The sequence below is a fragment of the Peromyscus californicus genome, unplaced genomic scaffold (genome assembly GCF_007827085.1).
Source record: "Peromyscus californicus insignis strain IS unplaced genomic scaffold, ASM782708v3 Scaffold_19__1_contigs__length_69161282, whole genome shotgun sequence".
NCBI lineage: Eukaryota > Metazoa > Chordata > Mammalia > Rodentia > Cricetidae > Peromyscus > Peromyscus californicus.
In genome coordinates, this window is record NW_026294491.1 from 37,907,519 (window position 1) to 37,926,188 (window position 18,670).

Consider the following 18,670-nt stretch of genomic DNA (forward strand, 5'->3'; position numbering starts at 1 on the left):
AGTCGTGGCCGTGGCCTGTGACTTTTCCGCCACCAACCAGCGCCACCAACCAGCGCCGTTTCACTATCACTGAGTGCTGGGATTAAAGGTGTGCGGCATAACACCCGGCTGACTGGGGCTTTTTGTTTGTTTGTTTGAAGTTTTTTGAGACATGGTCTCGCTACATAGCCTTGGTTGTCCCAGAATGTACTCTGTAGACCAGTCTGGCCTTTAAGTCACAGAGATCCACCTGCCTCTGCCTCGGGTTTGCTGGGGTTAAAGGCGTGTGCCACCACACCCAGCCCACCAGGACATTCTTTCCACCTTGTTTCACTGTACAGAACTGGGCCACAGGCTTCAAAGGCTGCTTGCCGTGTTTTCTGACTGTCAGTGCCCTTCGAACATCTTGGCTGTGTGTGGAGTTTTCAGTCTCACAAAGCCGACCCTCTAGGACTAATCCCAAGAAACCCATTTTCCCAGCTTCTTTTCAGATACTCTTTTTTTTTTTTTTTTTTTTTTTTTTTTGGTTTTTCGAGACAGGGTTTCTCTGTGTAGCTTTGCGCCTTTCCTGGAACTCACTTGGTAGTCCAGGCTGGCCTCGAACTCACAGAGATCCGCCTGGCTCTGCCTCCCGAGTGCTGGGATTAAAGGCGTGCGCCACCACCGCCCGGCCTTTTTTTTTTTTTTTTTTTTTTTTTTTTTTAATGAGTCCCTGAACTGTACAGTACAACAAGGCTCCCTGTTTGTACAGTCTTGCCACTGTGTTAACTACTCTGAGGCTCCAGAGATGGTCTGAAGACCATAGAGGGATGTACTCGGTACATGATTTGAAGACTGTGAGAAGATATGTGATATGTGTGGCTTCTTTGAACTGCTGTGGTATTTTGTATAAGGGACCTGAGAAACCTCAGATTTTTGGATAGGGTCTTGGAACCAACCCCAGGATTCCAAGGGTGGCTACATTGTCTGAGCATAGTTATCACAATAGCCTGTATCTGTACCTTTAATATCTGGTCAGTTAGTTCCTTAGATGGCAATGTTGGCAGAGAAGTAACTGTTTAGACAGTACACAGAAACAGCAAATGCTGGACCCTGGGAGGCTCAGTCTCCTAGATGTCCTCGGATCCCTGTCCAGAAAGGCTTGTGATGACATAGGCAGCCCTAGTTCTGGCTAGATGTGCTTCCTCTGCAGGGCCTTCTGGCAGGAAATAGCCTGGTTTCTGCTGGAATAGCCAGAGCTGTTTCTGCAGACTGTGGCTCAGAGACCTGGCTGCTGCTGAGGCCTCCTGTGGCTCCTCTGCTAAGGTGCAGGGCTGTCTAGATCTTACCACAGGGGCGGACATGCTGTCCTGAGCAGATAGCAGCGCAAATGGTGCTCCCTTATCAAGGAAGAAGGGCTTGGCTCTCAGCTCAGCAGCCCAGAACCTGCTGCTGTCAAATCTGGACATTTCCAAGTGTCCTTTCTGTTGTTGTGATAGAACACTCACCAAACCAAGTTGGGGAGGAAAGTGTTTATTTGGCTTGAATTTCCAGGTCGCAGCCCATCATTGAGGTAGGTCAGGGCAGAGAGTCAAAGCAGGAGCCTGGAGCCGGCTAGCTGACTGTACGCTCACTCACTGGTGCGTGCTTAGCTAGCTCGGCCATCTCTGCTGTCTGCCTACAGAATGCTTTGTTATGCCCAAAGAAACTTTATGCCCATTGGCAGTCAGACCCTTCCCAGTATACCCTTCTCCCCAGTTCCTGGCAACCTTTAATCTACTGTCTCTTTGCCTACTTGACATAAAGTTAGTTAGTTAGGTTTTTTGGGGGGTTGTTTTTTTAGGAGAGAATGTTATATATCCCAGACTAGTCTGTATCTGAGACCAGTCTTGAATTCTTTTTCTTTAGAGACAGAATCTCACCATATAGCACTGGCCGATGTGGTGCCCACTGTGTAGATCAGGCTGACCTCAAATTCACCCCTGCCTTTGCCTCTGCCTCCCAAATGCTGGTATTAAAGGCCTGGACCTGTATGCTCAGTGCCACAGTGGCTATTGTATATAATAGCACACAGTCTGTAGTGTTTTTCTCTGGCTTCTTGCAAAATGTTTTCAAGGTCCATGTCTGCTTTAGTCTGCCTTATCACTCTGAGACAGTTCTGACTGAATTGGATGCTCACTCCTTTGGGTTGGGCTGGCTGTCCAGCAGGCTCTTAGACAATCTTGGGGTTACAGGCACACTTACTTGTGCCCAGCTTTTTATGTGGGTGCTGGAGTTTCCAGCTCAGGTCCACTGAGCAGCTCTCCATTCCCAGCTTTCACTTTGGTGAAGTTCAGTTTACCATTTTGCTTCCCCTTCTACCCAATTTAAAGATGCCATTGCCTGGTCCTGACCATTGTGGTTTCTTCTAAGAGTTTTCTCCTTTTAGATCGTAAATTTGGACCTTTTGAGTCAAGTGGGTGATGCACATATCTATCGGGAGGTAGAGGCATGTAGCTCTCTATGAGTTTGAGACCAGCTTGGTCTACATAGTGAGTTCCAGGTCAGTCAAGGCAACATAGTGAGAATTCTGTCTTAAAAAATACTAATAAACGGGGCAGTGGTGGCGCACGGCTTTAATCCCAGCACTCGGGAGGCTAAGCCAGGCAGATCTTTGTGAGTTCGAGGCCAACCTGGGCTACAGAGTGAGTTCCAGGAAAGGCACCAAAGTTACACAGAGAAACCTTGTCTTAAAAAACAAACAAACAAACAAATCCAGGAGGTGGTATTTCATGCCTTTAATCCCCGCACTCAGGAAGCAGAGTAATAAGCAAATCTCTGAGTTACAGGCCAGCCTAGACAATAATAAACAAACAAATAAATAAATAAATGTAGGTCTTTTGATCTACCTTGAATTCCCTCTCCTATATACAAGATGTGAGACAGAGGTTCAGCTTTATTCTGTTTTGTTTTTTCAAGATATAGTTTTTCTGTGTAGCCCTGGCCATCCTGGACCTCACTCTGTAGACCTGACTGGCCTCAAACTCAGAGCTCCATCTGCCTCTGCCTCCCAGATGTTGGAATAAAAGGCGTGCGCCACCACCGCCCGGCTCAGCTTCATTCTTTCATTGGAGCCGTCTAGTTGTCCCAGTACTGTTCCCTTTTTACTGAATTGTCTTGGCAGCCATGTTGGAAGTCAATTGATCATGAATGTAGGGGTCTCTTTCTGAAATTCCCAGCTTCCTCATTGGTTCATGTATCTGTTCTTATGCCAGCAGTTGGAATTCTTGACTAACTGTAGATTTCAGAAATGAGTTGTGTTCATCCTCTACCCTTTCTGAAATGGTTGCAGCAATTCAGAGTCCCCACATTTTCATCTGAGACGCCATGGAAATCCTGACAATTTATGTAAAAATAACAGCTGGAGTTTTTATTCTCGCTTGTGTTGAATCTGTAGCTAACCAGGCAGTGCTTGCCTTCTGTCTTTGTCTGTTTTATGTTGTGTTAGCGGAATACCACAGACTGGGTGATTTGGACACAACAGACATGTATTCAGCTCACTGTTTTGGAGACTGGGAAGTCTAAGCCTGAAGGCCACTTCTGGTCAGAACCATACTTCTGTGTCACAAGGTCACCAAAGGCATCACGAGCATATGAGAGAAGGCAGCTGAACACGTCCTTTCAGGAGGAAGCCCCGCCCAAGATAACCAGCCCATTCTTAAGAATTCTTTTCTCATAACTTCATCGCTCTTGAACAGCCCATCTCTCGCCACTGTGGCTTTGAGAATTAAGTCTCTAACACTGTGGGACACATGCAAACCACGACACCATGGCAACAATCCTGTCTTCAAGTCCATGAACATGGGATGTCTTTCCTCACTGTTCTTTCCACAGTGTTCAAGTATACATGAGCTATGCTTCTTTTGTTAAGTTTATTCCCATGTACCAGGGTGGGAGAGATAGCTCAGCAACTAAGAGGTCTTATTACTCTTGCAGAGGACCCAGGCTCAGGTCCCAGCACCCACATCAGACAGCCTGTAACTTCAGTTCTAGGAACCAGACACCCTTTGGAATCCATGGGCTCCTGAAACTCACACAGGCTTACACATACATACACAACTAAAATTAAATAAAATCTAAATGTATCCCCTAAGTATTTTATTCTTTGCAATGCTATTATAAGTAAGATAATTTTCTTTACTTCCCCTGTGACGTTTTCACTCCTAACAAAGCAAAATATGAGTGGCTTTTCTGCACACTGGCCCTGTGTCCTGCAGTCTTGCCAAACCTAAAGTTTATTAACTATAATTGTTCTTCTGTTTTTTGTTTTTTCTTGTGGTAGAGTTTGGTTTGGAAAGCAAACATTCTTGAGCAATTAACTGTTTGGAAGTAATGACTTCATGTTAGTTTAACAATGTGTTTTGGCTGAATGGTCTTGGTGCTTGCAGAGGTGTGGAACTGGCCATTATCTCAGCCCCAGTCCCCCTGAACCTGTGGCGTAGAAAGCACTGTTTCTCCCCTGCTGGAGACCAAACTCTCCAGAAAAGGGACAAAGAGCATGTAGGCCCTTTCCCAGCAGCCTCTAGAACAATGTGGTTCATTTTTACCTACGCAGTCCATGCTCTCTCTCCCAGCGTCTATCATATTTGTGTAGGAGGAGGGGCTTGTAGTAAGATAGAATGACCCTGGCCAGGACATTCTTCAGATACTTTGAAAGTGGGCGAGAAGTTCAACTCTAAGCACAAATTGATTCGCTTTCCTGGGCAGGGTCTCTGGATACTCCTTCTTCCTGCCTGGGTCACTGAATTTTCCCCATTTTGTCCCCAGGGCTCTGGGATCATTCTTTCTGGGGCTTAGAGGCTCCCAGGTTGCAGGTCACTGTCTGTCATTGCTCTTGTATTTTCTCTCCTTCCGCCTCCTCCTTTCCTTCCTTCCTTCTGGCCTCTCTCCAAACTCTCCAGACAGTGTTCACAAAGTTCCTTCTTACAAGAAGGAGTTAGAGGTTGAGATGTCACGTAGTTGATAGAGTGCTTGCTTAGCATGTACAGAGCCCTGGGTTTGATCCTCAGCACAGGAACACCTGCAGTCTCAGTGCTTAGTGGGTGACTCAGAAGGTCAAGGTCATCCTTGGCTACATAACAAATCTGAGGCCAGCCTGGGCTACATGAAAACTGTCTCAAAAGCTTATGTCAAGTGGACTGAAAAAACTAACCAGTGCATCCCCCAAAACATTTAGTGATAATAAATCATAAAGCAATGTATTTTAAAATAATTATTTGGTATATACATAATTTGACCATTTCCTTGCATTCTTGATGCTACTGTCTCAATTTCATCTGTACTGGGATTACAGTCATTTACCCCTAGAGCAGTGGTTCTCAACCTTCATAATGCTGGGACCCTTTAATACAGTTCCTCATGTTGTGGTGACCCCCAACCATAAAATTATTTTCGTTGGTACTTCATAACTGTAATTTTGCTACTGTTATGAATCATAATGCAAATATCTGTGTTTTTTTTTTCTTTTTCTTTTTTTTTTTTTTTTTTTTGGTTTTTCGAAACAGGATTTCTCTGTAGCTTTGGAGCCTGTCCTGGAATTCACTCTGTAGACCACAGGCTGGCCTCGAACTCACAGAGATCCACCTGCCTCTGCCTCCCGAGTGCTGGGATTACAGGTGTGTGCCACCACCGCCCAGCAAATAATTTGTTGTTGTTGTTGTTGTTGCTATTGGTTTTGAAGGCATGAAGGGATCATGGTGAGCAGCTGAGACTTGGCACCATGTGGCAGGCTTAGATTCTCCCTAGAGAAGCAGGAGGCCATTGGTAAAGGTACAGCCTCAGATGCAGTGAAAGCTCCAGAATTAAGAGAGCCATGGGAGAGAAGCTGAGTTTGGTACCATGTGGCAGAGTTGGAGTCCCTAAAGAGGCCAGTGGAGACGTAAGCATATTGGAGATATCAGGGTGGATACTAAGGACAGCAGCACCTGGGGAGTGGAGCCAGCCTGGGACTGAGATGAGCTGTGTGTGCTGTGGATGTCAGAGCAGGCGAGACTTAGACTACCAAGGCTCTTTGGAGCCCAGATGATCGTGTGTGAGCACCAACTGTCAGACACTGAGCTATTGCGCCGTTGGAGCTTGGTTTTGTTCTGATCTGACTGTAACTCTGCCCTGGCTCTTCCCCTTGGAATAAGAAAGTATGTAATTTCATTTCAACTTTACAGGAACCCGCAGTTAAGAGGTTGAATATGAACATTTTAAAGAGGCGTTGGACTTTGAATTGTTGACATTTTCAAATTTTAATTTAATTTTAGATTTATTTATTTTATATGTATGGGTATTGTTCCTACATGTAAGTATGTATGTTTACTACATTCATGCCTGGTACCCAAATAGGTCAGAAGGGAGTCTTGGATCCCCTGGAACAGGAATTACTGATGGTGACGAGGCACCATGTGGGTTCTAGAAATTGGACCAAGAGTAACAAGTGCTTTAAACCTCTGCACGGCCTCTATAGCCTCTGAAGTATTGAAAATTTTAAAGAGAATGGGACTTTTAAACATTGAACTGTGTTTTATATTGTGATAATCTTGAATAAAACAAGACAGGAAAAGTTATGGTTTAATGTGTTTGTAGGCCACAAACCCTTTCCTTCCCAAAGCTGGTCTTGGTCAGTGTTTTATCACAGCAACAGAAATTAGCTGAGACAAGGGGACTTGAGTTTTTAAATTAAATGTTGATGTAATATTTTGATTACTTCTTTGAGAATTTTATATTTTGATCATATTTATCCCCTTAACTCCTTCAAGATTCACTCCCATGCCACCCACTTTCTTTTTTGAGAGAGGGTCTCACATAGCCCAGTTTGGCCTCAAACTCAGTTATGTAGACAAGGATAACTTAATTCCTGATCCTCCTGGCTCTACCTCCCAAGTGTGTGCCACTGAACCTGACTTACGTGTTGCTAATGATCAAACTCACATTTATTTATTTCTGCCAGCTGTGGTGGCAGATACCTTTAATCCCAGCACTTAGGAGGCAGAGGCAGGTGGATTTCTGTGAGTTTGAGGCCAGCCTGGTCTAAACAAGGAGTTCCATTCAGGCTAGCTAGGGCTGCATAGTGAGATCCCATCTCAACAACAACTAAAAAAAATGTACGTACTTTGTGGATGTGTCTTTGAGTGTGTGTGTGGAGGTGTGCGTGTAGGTCACAGCACACATGTGGAAGTTAGCTGACAACCTGTGGGAGCCTGTTCTCTCCTTCACCAGGTGGGTTCTGAGGATTAAACTCGGATCATCAGGCAGAGCAGTAAGCGCCTTTACCTGCCAAGCCGTCTCCACAGCCCCAGGTCTTGTCTCTGTTGTTTTCAGTCCTGACCTTCTGTGGGGTTCCTGGCAGCCGTCCGAGCCTGGCACATCACAGGACGTAGGCAGTTCTCTGGTGAATGAGTAGAACCCTACTCACAGACATCCTTGCACAGCTGCTCCGATCCTTTAGGGTCCTCCAGCTGTGCAGATGGGGGTGTTGGCCAAGCTCTAGATGTGCTGTTTTGTGCCCCACAGTCAGGGTCGTGCGCCCAGCTGGACTGGGGGGACAGTCACTTGTGTTTTGCTCCAGCTTGGCTGCCATCCACCTCACCTCCCCTGCCTTCTGAAGTTCTCTACCTCTTGCCTTGCTCTGCGTCCCATTACCTGTCCAGCAGGCATCTCAAAGTTCCATTGCATCAGGGGCTGCCAAAGCTCAGGAGAGTGGAGGCCTGGAACTCACTCAACACCACACTGGCACCAGGCCTGTCTAGAGCTCCCAGGGCAACCTGGTGGGTAGCTGGGGCTGAGAAACTCCAGATTCTGAGGGACCAGCCTCTTAGAGGGACAGAGTGACCAGGCAGAGATAGAGGGTTTCTTTTTAGCTTCAGACTCTTGACCCAGAATCCGTTCTATGACTTGACATTGTTGGGGGCTTCTGTTTTGTTTTTCTTTCCCCAGGCAGGGTCTCCTGTATGCCAGGCTGGCCTTGAACTCACTGTGTAGCCAAGAATGAATTTGCACCGCTAATGTTTCTGCTGTCACCTCCTCAGTACTGACATTATAGGCATGCACTACCACACCCAGTGTATGTGGTGTCCGAGTTCCAACCCAGGGCTTCATGAAGTTAGGCAAGCACTCTGTCAACTGAGCTGTATCCCAGCCTGGAGAAGTTCTTTGTTATCATCATCATCATCATCGTTATTATGTTTCTTAATTAGCTTGTAAAGTGGTAGGTTTCCATGTGGTTTTCCATATGCCCTTAGTTTGGGTTAGCCCTCCTCCCACATCTTCTCCCCTGTCTCCCTCCCCACACCCACCCAACTTCACCCTTTCCACAGCAGTATAGTCTCCACTTCTATGTCTATATTATGTGTGTTCTACTCACCCCCTCCCCCATGATTCCCCCCTCCACGATCCCTTTATAGTTTCCTGGCCTCTACAGACATTCACTTCAAAGAAACAGAAAATTCAAAATCCAAAGCTAAGATCTACATACGAAAGAGAGAACATGTTGCATTTTTTTTCCCAGAACCTGGGCCATTTAGTTTTTTGTTGTTTTTTTTTTTTTTAAATATTTTCTAACTCCATCCATTTTCCTGCAGTTATTATTATTCTTTAGAGCTGACTAAAATTCTGTTGTGTTTATATACCACATCTTCACAACCCATTCATCAGTTGATGGAGTGTTTCTTTTTCCTGACTGTTGTGAACAGAGCGGCACTAAGCGTGGATGAGCAAGTATCTCTGTGGTAGGATATGAGTCTTATTACCTTTGGGTATATGTCAGGAGAGGCATAGTTGGATCATATAGTAATTCTACTTTTAGCTTTTTTAAAACCTCCACACTGGTTTCCGTAGTGGCTGCACCAATTTATACTCCCACCAAAGTTCCTCTTTCCCCAGAACCTTGCCTGCATTGGGTGTCAGAGTTTTCTTTTGTGGGAGTGGTTCTCTGTGTGCCTATGGCCGTCCTAGAAATTGCCCTGTAGACCAGGCTGGCTTTGAACTCAAAGAACTGCTTGCCTCTGCCTTCTTAGTGCTGGGAATAAAGGCGAGGCCACCACCACCACTGGCCCAGGTCACTTGTTTTCTTGTTGATAGACATTCTGACCAGGCTGAGATGGACTCCCAGAATACTTTCAGTTTGAGTTCTGCTGGTGGCTAAAGATGTTGAACATTGTTTATGATGTTCATTGGCCATTTGTATTTGCTCCTTTGTGAGATCTCTGTTCAGTTCTGTGGCCCCTGTTTTTAGTGGCGTTGTCTGTTTTCTTGCATATGCTATTAACAGAATTAATCCTTTGTCAGATGTGTATCTGGCAGAGGTTTACGCCCATTCTGTAGGCTTCCTCTTCTCATGATTGACAGATTTCCTTTGCTGTACAAATGCTTTTTAATTTCATGGCAAATTTCATTTGTCAATTGTTGGCCGTATTTCCTGAGCAGCTGGAGCTCTCAGAAAGCCTTTACTAAAGTGCTATCTTGAAGTGTTTCCCCTGCTTTTTCTTTAGTAGTTTTAGAGTTTGGGGTCTTACATTAAGGTCTTTGATCCACTAGGAGTTGATTTTTGTAGAGGGTGAGAGATAGCGATCTAGTTTCATTCTTCTATGTGTAAATACCCAGTTTCCCAGCACAAATGAGTATTTTTTAGCATTTTTGTCAAAAAATCAAGTGGTTATACCTGCATGAGTTTCTGTTTGGACTTCTGTTCTGTTCCATTGATGTGCACACCTGTTTTTCTACCGGAACCATGCTGTTTCTGTTACCTGGCTCCAGACTGTACCTTGGAACCAGCTATGGTGATCTCTCCAACACTATTGCTCAGGATTGCTTTGGCTATCTGGGGTCTTTCGTGCTTCAGTAAATATTAATTTTCCTATTTCTGTGAAGACTGGTATTGGAATTTTGATGTGATTGCACTGAATCTGTCAACTGCTTTTGGTAGGACAGCCATTTAATCTTCTAGCTTCCTCTTGAGTTTCTTTTCAAGTGTTCTAAAGTTTTCACTGTAGAGGTCTTTCACTTTCTTGGTAGGTTTATTCCGAGGGTAGGGGTGGGTTGTGGAACGTACTATGAACGACATTGCTCCCTGCTCTCTTTCTCAGCGTGTTTCCTGCTGGTTTCTAAGTGGGCTGCTGATTTCTGGGTGTGCGTTTTGCACTCTGCCACTGTGCTGAAAGTGCTGATGCTTACAGTTCTAGAAGTTTCCGGTAGAGTCTATAGGGTCCCTCCTCCCACTTTCTCTCTCTCTGAGATAAGAGTCTCAGTGTGTAATCCTGACTGTTCTGGAACAAGATATGTAGACCAGGTTGACTTCAGACTCAGAGAGAGTCACCTATCCCAGTGCTGAAATTAAAGGCATGTGATTAGAATGCTGCTTCTTCCCATCCTGTCGATGTCTCTTCTGCTTGTTTCTCTTCCCCTGTTGCTCCAGTACTGTCCTGAATGAGAGTGAGAAGAGTGGGCAACCTTACCTGCTCCTGACTTCACTGCACATACTTGAAAGTTTTCCCTATGTAGTACAGTGTTGGCTGTAGGATTGCCATGATTACATTGAGATATATTCCTTCTATTCCCTTTCTTCAGGACTTCTAATATGAAAGGAGCCAGGTATGGTAGCACATGCCTTTAATTCCAGCACTCAGGAGACAGAGGCAGGTGGATCTCTAGGACCTTAAGGTCTACAGAGCAAGCTTCAGGCCAATCAGGGATACACAGTGGGACCCTGTCTCAAAAGAAAAAAAAAAGTTGAATTTTTTGTCAGAAGCCTTTTCTACATCTCCTCTGTTCTTTAGTCCATTTGTGTAAGGTATCACATTTATTGATTTGCATGTATGGGGCCATCCCTGCACCTCTAGAATAAACCTAACTTGATCATGGTAAATTATCTTTTTTAAGTTTTATTTTTATAATTTTTAATTATAAAAATTGTCTGTTGAATGGGCAGTGGTGGTATATACCTTTAATCCAGCACTCAGAAGGCAGAGGCAGGTAGATATCTTTGAGTTTGAGGCCAGCCTGGTCTACGCAGAGAGTTTCAGGACAGCCAGGGCAACAGAGAGAAACCCTGTCTCCAAAAACCAAAATAAATAAAAATAAAAATGTGTGTGTGTGTGTGCGTGTGTGCGTGTGTGCGTGTGCATGTGTGCACAGAAGTGCATGTTCCCAAGGAGGCCAGAAGAGAGCTTCAGATCCCTCAGAGCTGGAGTTATAGGTGATTGTGAACAACCTGACATAGATGTTGAGAACTAAGCTTGGATCCCCTGGAAGAGCAGTAAATACTCTTAACTACTGAGCCATCTTTCTAACCCCCTTAACTGTTGGATTTTAATATCTCAGTCAGTGGGAACTAGTAGCTCCTCGAAGATTCTGCCTCTGGCCAAAGCCGTTCTCATCTGTTGCTAAGCTTTAAACAGTACTGGTGCCTTCTGTAGCCTGGCATGGAGCTATAGTGACTAGACCCCTGTTTCCCAGACCATAGGCAGTTGGACTCAAGTATAGGACAAGAGCTCCGGGTGTTCAAGGAGAATTGGTGTCTAGGAGCTGCTGGCCACCCCTTATCATCTGCCAGAGTGTGTGAAAGAAGTCCACATACTGTTCTGTAATGACAGCCACAGCTTTCATTTGCTTAGTGGGACGCAAACTTAACTACATATTCAAACTGCTTGCCCCGGGCAGTGATGGCACACACCTTTAATCCCAGCACTCGGGAGGCAGAGCCAGGCAGATCTCTGTGAGTTCCAGGCCAGCCTGGTCTACAGAGTGAGTTCCAGGACAGGCACCAAAACTACAGAGTGAAACCCTGTCCCCTCCCCAAACAAAACAAAACAAAACAAACAAACAAAAACTACTTGGAAATTTTTCTTAATTCCCAAACCTAAGTCATACCCCAGATTAATTCAGCTGGTTTCTGGGAATAGAGAAAAAGTGGTAGTCATTTATGTGTGTGTGTGTGTGTGTGTGTGTGTGTGTGTGTGTGTGTGTGTGTGTGTGTTACACTCTAGGTAAAGGCTTTATCACTGAACTACATCCCACCCTGTTCTTGAGTGAACATGGGGTGTGTGTGTGTGTGTGTGTGTGTGTGTGTGTGTGTGTTTTCACTTCTGGCCCCCAGTGTCGGGCAACTTCTGTGTTTTTAGTATCTCCCTATTCAAATGTCACAGTTGAAATTGCACAATACGTAGTCTACCCCCAAGCATCCTTGCTGTCTAACATTACAAAAAACAGTATGCAGTCAACAAGAAAAAAATAAAAATAAGTAAAAATAGAAGGCTGGGTAGTGGTACACTCCTTTAATCCCAGCACTTGGGAGGCAGAGGCAGGTGGATCTCTCTGAGTTTGAATCCAGCCTGGTCTCAGAGAAAGTCCCAAAACAGCCAGACCCACACAGAGAACCCCCGTCTCGTAAAACAAAACAAGACAGAAACAGTATCTAGTTTTTACATATTGGCTTCTGTCATATTCAGCAATAAGCATTCAGGGCTCTTCCACGCCTTTTTTGTCCCATAACTATTTTTTTGTTATTGCTGCATATGCTGTTGTATGGACATACACAGTTTATCTCCTTGCCTGTTGAAGGACTTCTGGTTCTAGATTTGTTGTTGTTGTTTGGGGGTTTTGTTTGTTTGTTTGTTGAGACAGGTTTTCTCTGTGTAGCCCTGGCTGTCCTCACTCTGTAGACCAGGCTGGCCTCAAACTCAGAGATCCACCTCCTTTTGCCTCCTGAGTGCTGGGACTAAAGGCGTGCGCCATCACCCAGCTTGGTTTTCAGTTTTTAACAAGGATGGATAAGGTTGGTAGAAACACAAGCAGCTTTTCCCAAGGCCCTGTGTTCAGCTCAGTTGGCTAGCTCCCAGTGAGCACCATTGTCGGGTCTTTTTGTAAAAGCATGTTGGGCTTTGTAGGAAACTACTGTACTGTCTTCCAAAGCAACAAATGAAGACTTCCATCACTCTGAATCCTTGCCAGCTGTCCTGTTTTGCTTCCTTCCAGAGATCAGGCATAGTCTAAAAAGATCGGGTTCTAAAACCCAGAGTATGGACCTACTCTAGACAACTGAATGCCACAGCAGAGCTGGGAAGCTTGTTGGTGGAATCGGAATCACTCTCAAACTGGTGTTTGAAGTTGGGAAAGGTGTTTGTTACTATCTCCTGACTCACACTGAGAGCCCCACATCCTTAGAAGCAGTACAGCAGTACACGTTTAGATGGTGTGTAGTTGCCTTTAACTATCAATTTGACATAACCTGGAGTCACGTGAGAAAGGAATCTCAGTTGAAGGACTGCCCACATCAGATTGACCTGTGGGCATGTCTGTGGGAGGTGGTCTGGATTGCTGATTGATGCAGGAGGACCCCAGGCTCAGCCCACTGGGAGCAGCACAACTCCCTGGGCAGATGGTTCTGGCTTTTACAAGAAGGCTAACTGAGCATTAAGTTTGAGAGAGGAAGCCAGCAAGCAGCCTTCCTCCATGGTTTCTGTTTTGAGTTCTTGCTTGAGTTCCTGCCCTGACTTCCCTCAATGCTGGACTGAAACCTGGACTTGTCAGCCAAATATGCCCTTTCCTCCTCTAAGCTGCTTTCAGTCACAGTGTTTTGTTACAACAGAGAGGGAAACCAGAACAGATGGCAAAGTAAGAAGACAGCTGCCTGAACTGGACAGAAGACCTCAGAAGAAGTGCAGTGACCTTAGCATTAGAGATACTCAAGTCAAAGCTGTGAGGGGTCCCATCTCACCCTCGTCAGGATAGCTGTCATTAAGAAATCAAACAGGGGCTGGAGAGATGGCTCAGAGGTTAAGAGCACTGACTGCTCTTCCAGAGGTCCTGAATTCAATTCCCAGCACCCACATGGTGGCTCACTACCATCTGTAATGAGATCTGACATCCTCTCCTGTATGCATAATAAATAAATAAATCTTAAAAAAAAAAAAAAAAAAAGAAATCAAACAGTAGCCGGGCGGTGGTGGCACACATCTTTAATCCCAGCACTCAGGAGGCAGAGGCAGGTGGATCTCTGTGAGTTTGAGGCCAGCCTGGTCTACAGAGCAAGTTCCAGGACAGCCAGGGTTACACAGAGAAACCCTGTCTCAAAAAATAAACGAACACAATCAAACAGCATGCAGGTATAGTATCACACACCTCTGGTTCCAGCACCTGGGAGGCAGAGCCAAGAAGACCTCTGTGGGTGGAAGGCCAGCCTGGGCTACAGAGCAAGTTCCAGGCCAGTCAAGGCTATATAGTAAGAATAAAATTGCATCATTTTTAGGAAAATGGGTAGAACTGGAGCTCGTCATGTTGAATTAAGCCAGACTCAAAAAGACAAATACGTTTCTTCTCACATACAGATCTATGTTTTTTGTTTCTGTGTGTGTGTGTTTGTGTGTGTTTAACACATGATATACATGAATATACACTTATTAAGAAAGAAAGAGGAAAGTCTGGAGCTGAGATGTGATGGCTGGGCCTATAGTTGTCTTCTTGGACTGTGAGATGACCTGGAGCTTGGAGACCCAGACTTAAGAATGACAGAGCAGAGCAGTGGGCAGTGCAGACCCGACAGGTGTGCTCAGGCCTCTGCACCAGCTGTCCTCTGCACCGCCCCAGACTCCTTTTTCACCGTAGAAACAGACTGGAAGCTTCTTTAAGCGTAGGTGGGTTTTTGTTTTGCTTTTGTCTGTTTTTTCTAGCCAGTGTGAGTGCGTCTGCGGTCTGGCACAATGCAGTCTGAATGGTGGGGGCCTCGAATACTCTAGTGTTAGGTGACACCAGGCAGTGGTGTGTGTTACAGAGGGCAGAGGAAAGGAGGACGCCATCATCTATGCTGTGTGCAGAGCCGTGAATCAACAGGCCAGAGGCCCGCAGAGATGCCAGGGAGGCATGCAGGGAGGCTGGTAGGGACAACCAAGGGGGAGCCTCGGCCCAGGATGAATGGGGCAGGAGTGAAGAATAAGAGCGCCCTTGGAGCTGGCTGCAAAGGCAGAGGAGAAACTGAAAGTTCCAAGAGAGCAGGGTATAGTGGCTCATACCTGTGTTCCCAGGACCTCAGAGGCTGCAGTTGGTAGGAGAGCGCAGTGCACAAATGGCAAGCGAACTGGGGGAGGGAGACAGGATTGCTGAGAGTTCAAGGCCAGCCTAGGGTACGTAGTGACACCCTGTCTCTGAGGGAGAGGTTCAGTGGGGAAGGGAAGATTTCAGAGAATGAGTTCAAGCCTAACAAAAAGGGGAGAAGCACCAAGATCAGCAGGACTTCCGGGGTGCTGGAGTGGCAGTGTCAGTACTGGAGAGAATGGTGGGCCCTGTGCTCGTGCTGTGGTTGGGGTGATGAAATGTACATGGGTTAAAATATGAACTCAAGGCTTGGGAATGTAGCTCAATGGTAGAGCATGTGCTTAGCATGTGCAAGGGCTTGGGTTCCATCTCCAGGACCATGAAAAGAAAAACTAAAGTCCTGATTCGATAGAGAGGCTTCCCTTTTCATTGAGTACATAGACCCCTTTGATGACAGGTTCACCTCCCAAGAGCAGTGACTTCCCTTTGCCTTTTATTTCTGGATATTCTGCCTCTGTGCCCTTGTCTCCATCCCAAAGCCCCACACCCGTTCCTTTGCTTCTGAAATCCTCCATGGGTTCAGGTCTCTTTGAGCCTAGTCTGTCACATTGCTCCTCAGGGTGTGCTCCCCTCACCCTGGACACCTTCCTGCATGCGCTTGGGCCTCCTGGTGTCCCACTCCCCAGTTCATCTCCAATTTGTGCATCGGGCTCTCCCACCAAGCTGCTGTCTCCAAGGTCTCCAGCATCAGGATTCCTATCCCCACCCCCAGCCCCGGAACATTTCCAGTAGTACCCTCTCCTTGTTCAGTTAACAGTTGCTGAGTGAATAAACACTTTCGGTGAGTCCAGTTGAAGCTAATTGACTAAAGCAAGCGATACTGAACCTAGTTTGAATTTAAGCACTAAAGAGCAGAGGAAGTTAGGTCATGAAAGCTGGAATAGGAAGTAAGATAGTTCCCAGCCTCCCGTGAGAGTCAGTTTCCTCCCCTTTCTGGGGCCTCCTTTCCTCCGGAGGCATATGGGACCTCAGAGAATTAGGACCCAGGCTGAGAGAGGGCAGCTCATTAGACACCTGATCTGGGGTGAGGTGACGAGGATGGACAAGAGCAGAACGCCTGCTTCACCGTTGCATACCTGTGCTGACCCAAGAGGAGTGGTGGAGGCCCAGAAAGGGGATTGAGAGCTGGGCTCAGAACCGCCGGGGCTGGCCAAGTCCCTGCCAGAGTGCTTAGGACACGTGTGGTTTTCTCATTCCGTGTCACCGGTGCCGGGAGCACAGCCCTGAAAAACAGCTTCTTCCATGACACAGATGGAAAAGTCACTTTATTTTAGGCCAGATACCGTTTTTCCTTTTAAAGCATCCATTCCATCCCAGGAGAGCCACTGAAAGGGCCGCCTCCGGTCCCAGCCTCTGGCAGAGCCCTGCTGCCCACGCTGGCACTTGAAAAGCCCCAGTGCCCGAGTACTACTCTGGGAGTCACCTAAAATGACTGCCTTATGTGTGGAGAGACTGAGATAGAGACAGAGCCTGGAGGCTTCGAGTCTGGATTTTCTTATGTGTCAGCCCTCCAGAAATCCCTCATTTGGGACACAGAGCTGAGGAAAAGCTGAGCACATGGCCTACTTAGGAAGCCTTAATTATGGCCTCTGGGTGGTATTTTCCTGTCATCCAAGAACTGACTTCCAGGGCTGTTGATGAGGACTGATTTATCCCCGACATCTGGGCCCCTTCCTTTGAAACTGCCCTGCCACCTCAGGTCTGGTCACACTGTGTTGGGGAATTATAACTGGGTGGGAGAGAAGAGGGGTATGGCACCAAGGTCCACACTCAACTCTGCTGCCCTCAGGGGGGTTTTAGAGCCCTGAGCACCTGTGTGGGCTGAGGTGGGGCAGGACACATCCCCCTGGGGCGCTGAGGGCCTGGCAGGATGTCCCAGCCCAGCCGGGCCTCGCCCTGGGTCGGTTCTCTTCCCCTCTCTGGAAAGTTCATGCTCCCGCCCACGTGTGAGTGCATGTACGTGCAGAGGCCCCCGGAGGCCCAGGTAAACAGAGCTCTGGCGAGGGGACTCGCATTGTGTTCGTTTGTGAGGAGGTTGAGGGCTGTCATTACTGCTCTCTGACTTGTTAGGTTGCCGAGAGGGGAAAAAAACAACAGTTTTTCCTCCTCGAAGAGTCTAATTACTTACTTGGTTAGTCCCGACCCATATACATTTCTAAGGAGAGAGACACCCTATGCCTGCTGAAGCAATGGCCTTGGCTAGCTTTCAAAGACCCTGTGCCCAGCCAGGTGCTGTCTGTCAGCACAGCAGATGGTGTGACCTGCAGAAACTCCTCTCCACAAGTTGAGGTAACAGAGCCTTGCGTAGTTCTTGTGGAGGGAGGCTCCCCTTTTCTATGCCCTGAAGATGGTGCCATTTCCCATTTTCTGTGGCCTGTCTTGCGTCTGGTCCCACCATGCTCTTCCTTTTTGTCATGGTCCGACCTCTTCCAGGTGGGTGTCTTCCTCACCATCACCTGTGGCCACACCTCCCTTGTCCACTGCAGTCAGCCTCCCCCGCCCCCGGGCAGGTTCGAGCCCATGTCAGTTTGAGGGTTTATCTTTTCATTACATTCCTCTTTATTTGTATGTGTATTTGCTTGTGTGGGTGTGCTCATGTCATGGCTTAGGTGTGGAGGTCGGGGGACAGCTGGAGGAAACTGGCGCTCTTTGCACTGAGTGGGTCTTGGAGACCAAACTCAGGTTGTGAGGCTTAGCTGCAGACATCTCTACCTTGCCGGTCTTGCTTTTGTTTGTTAGGATAGTCTTATTTGTAGCCCAAGCTGGAAGTTTCAGTGATCTCCCCACCTCTGCCTCCTCCGAGAACGGGACTGCAGGTACAGGAGCACAGGAGACACCTGGCTAGGCTCCGTACCTTCTACCTGCCTCGCATTTCTGTAGGAACACCCTGGGCCTTTGCTTATCTCCCTGGCTTCTCTCCCTCTTGGACTTGTGCTCCCAGAGGACAGAGGATGAACCTCCACTGGGTTACTTTTCACCTTAGGGTGGGACACTCACCCTCCCGATGCTACTCAAATGTCTTAGCCCAGCCTCCAAGGTCTTGATTCAACATTTGAGAACACCTGTTTACAGCTTCCTTCTTACCTGTGAACTGCTTAGTCATGCTCTGTTTTGGAATCTCTCTCTCTCTCTCATTCATTCATTCATTCATTCAATTTCTTCCATGCTGACTGCTCCGAGGCCCTGGAAGTATATGCAGATGTGGCCCTTCCTCTGCAGTATTTCTGTTTTTATTTATTTTTATTTTTGAGAGATGGTCTCATTTCTGCAGCCAAGACTGACCTGAGAGTCACAGCAATCCTCCTGCCTCCTCCACCCAAGTGCTAGGATTACAGGAATGAGCCAGCACAAATTTGTGTACTGTTGGAGAGAGGCAGACTAGAAGCAAGTAACTAACAGATAAGATAATACAGAGAAGTGCTAACAGGGCAGAGACAGAACCTCGGCCCCTAGTGAGGGTGTGAGAGGCCAAGGAGCAGAAAGGCCTGTGGGAAGGGTGATTGCCCTGCAGCATTGGCCAGGCATCATTTTCTTGTTGTTTTCTGAATATGTCCTTAAATGGTCTGACAGGGAAAACTCGAAGGATGAAGTTTTTTTCCCT

General features: G+C 46.8%; 1 protein-coding gene across 1 annotated transcript in view; it reads left to right on the forward strand.

Annotated features, from left to right (window-relative positions):
- The window catches only part of Fam178b (family with sequence similarity 178 member B), a 110,654-nt gene that overhangs the window by 37,756 nt on the left and 54,228 nt on the right, over positions 1-18,670 (forward strand).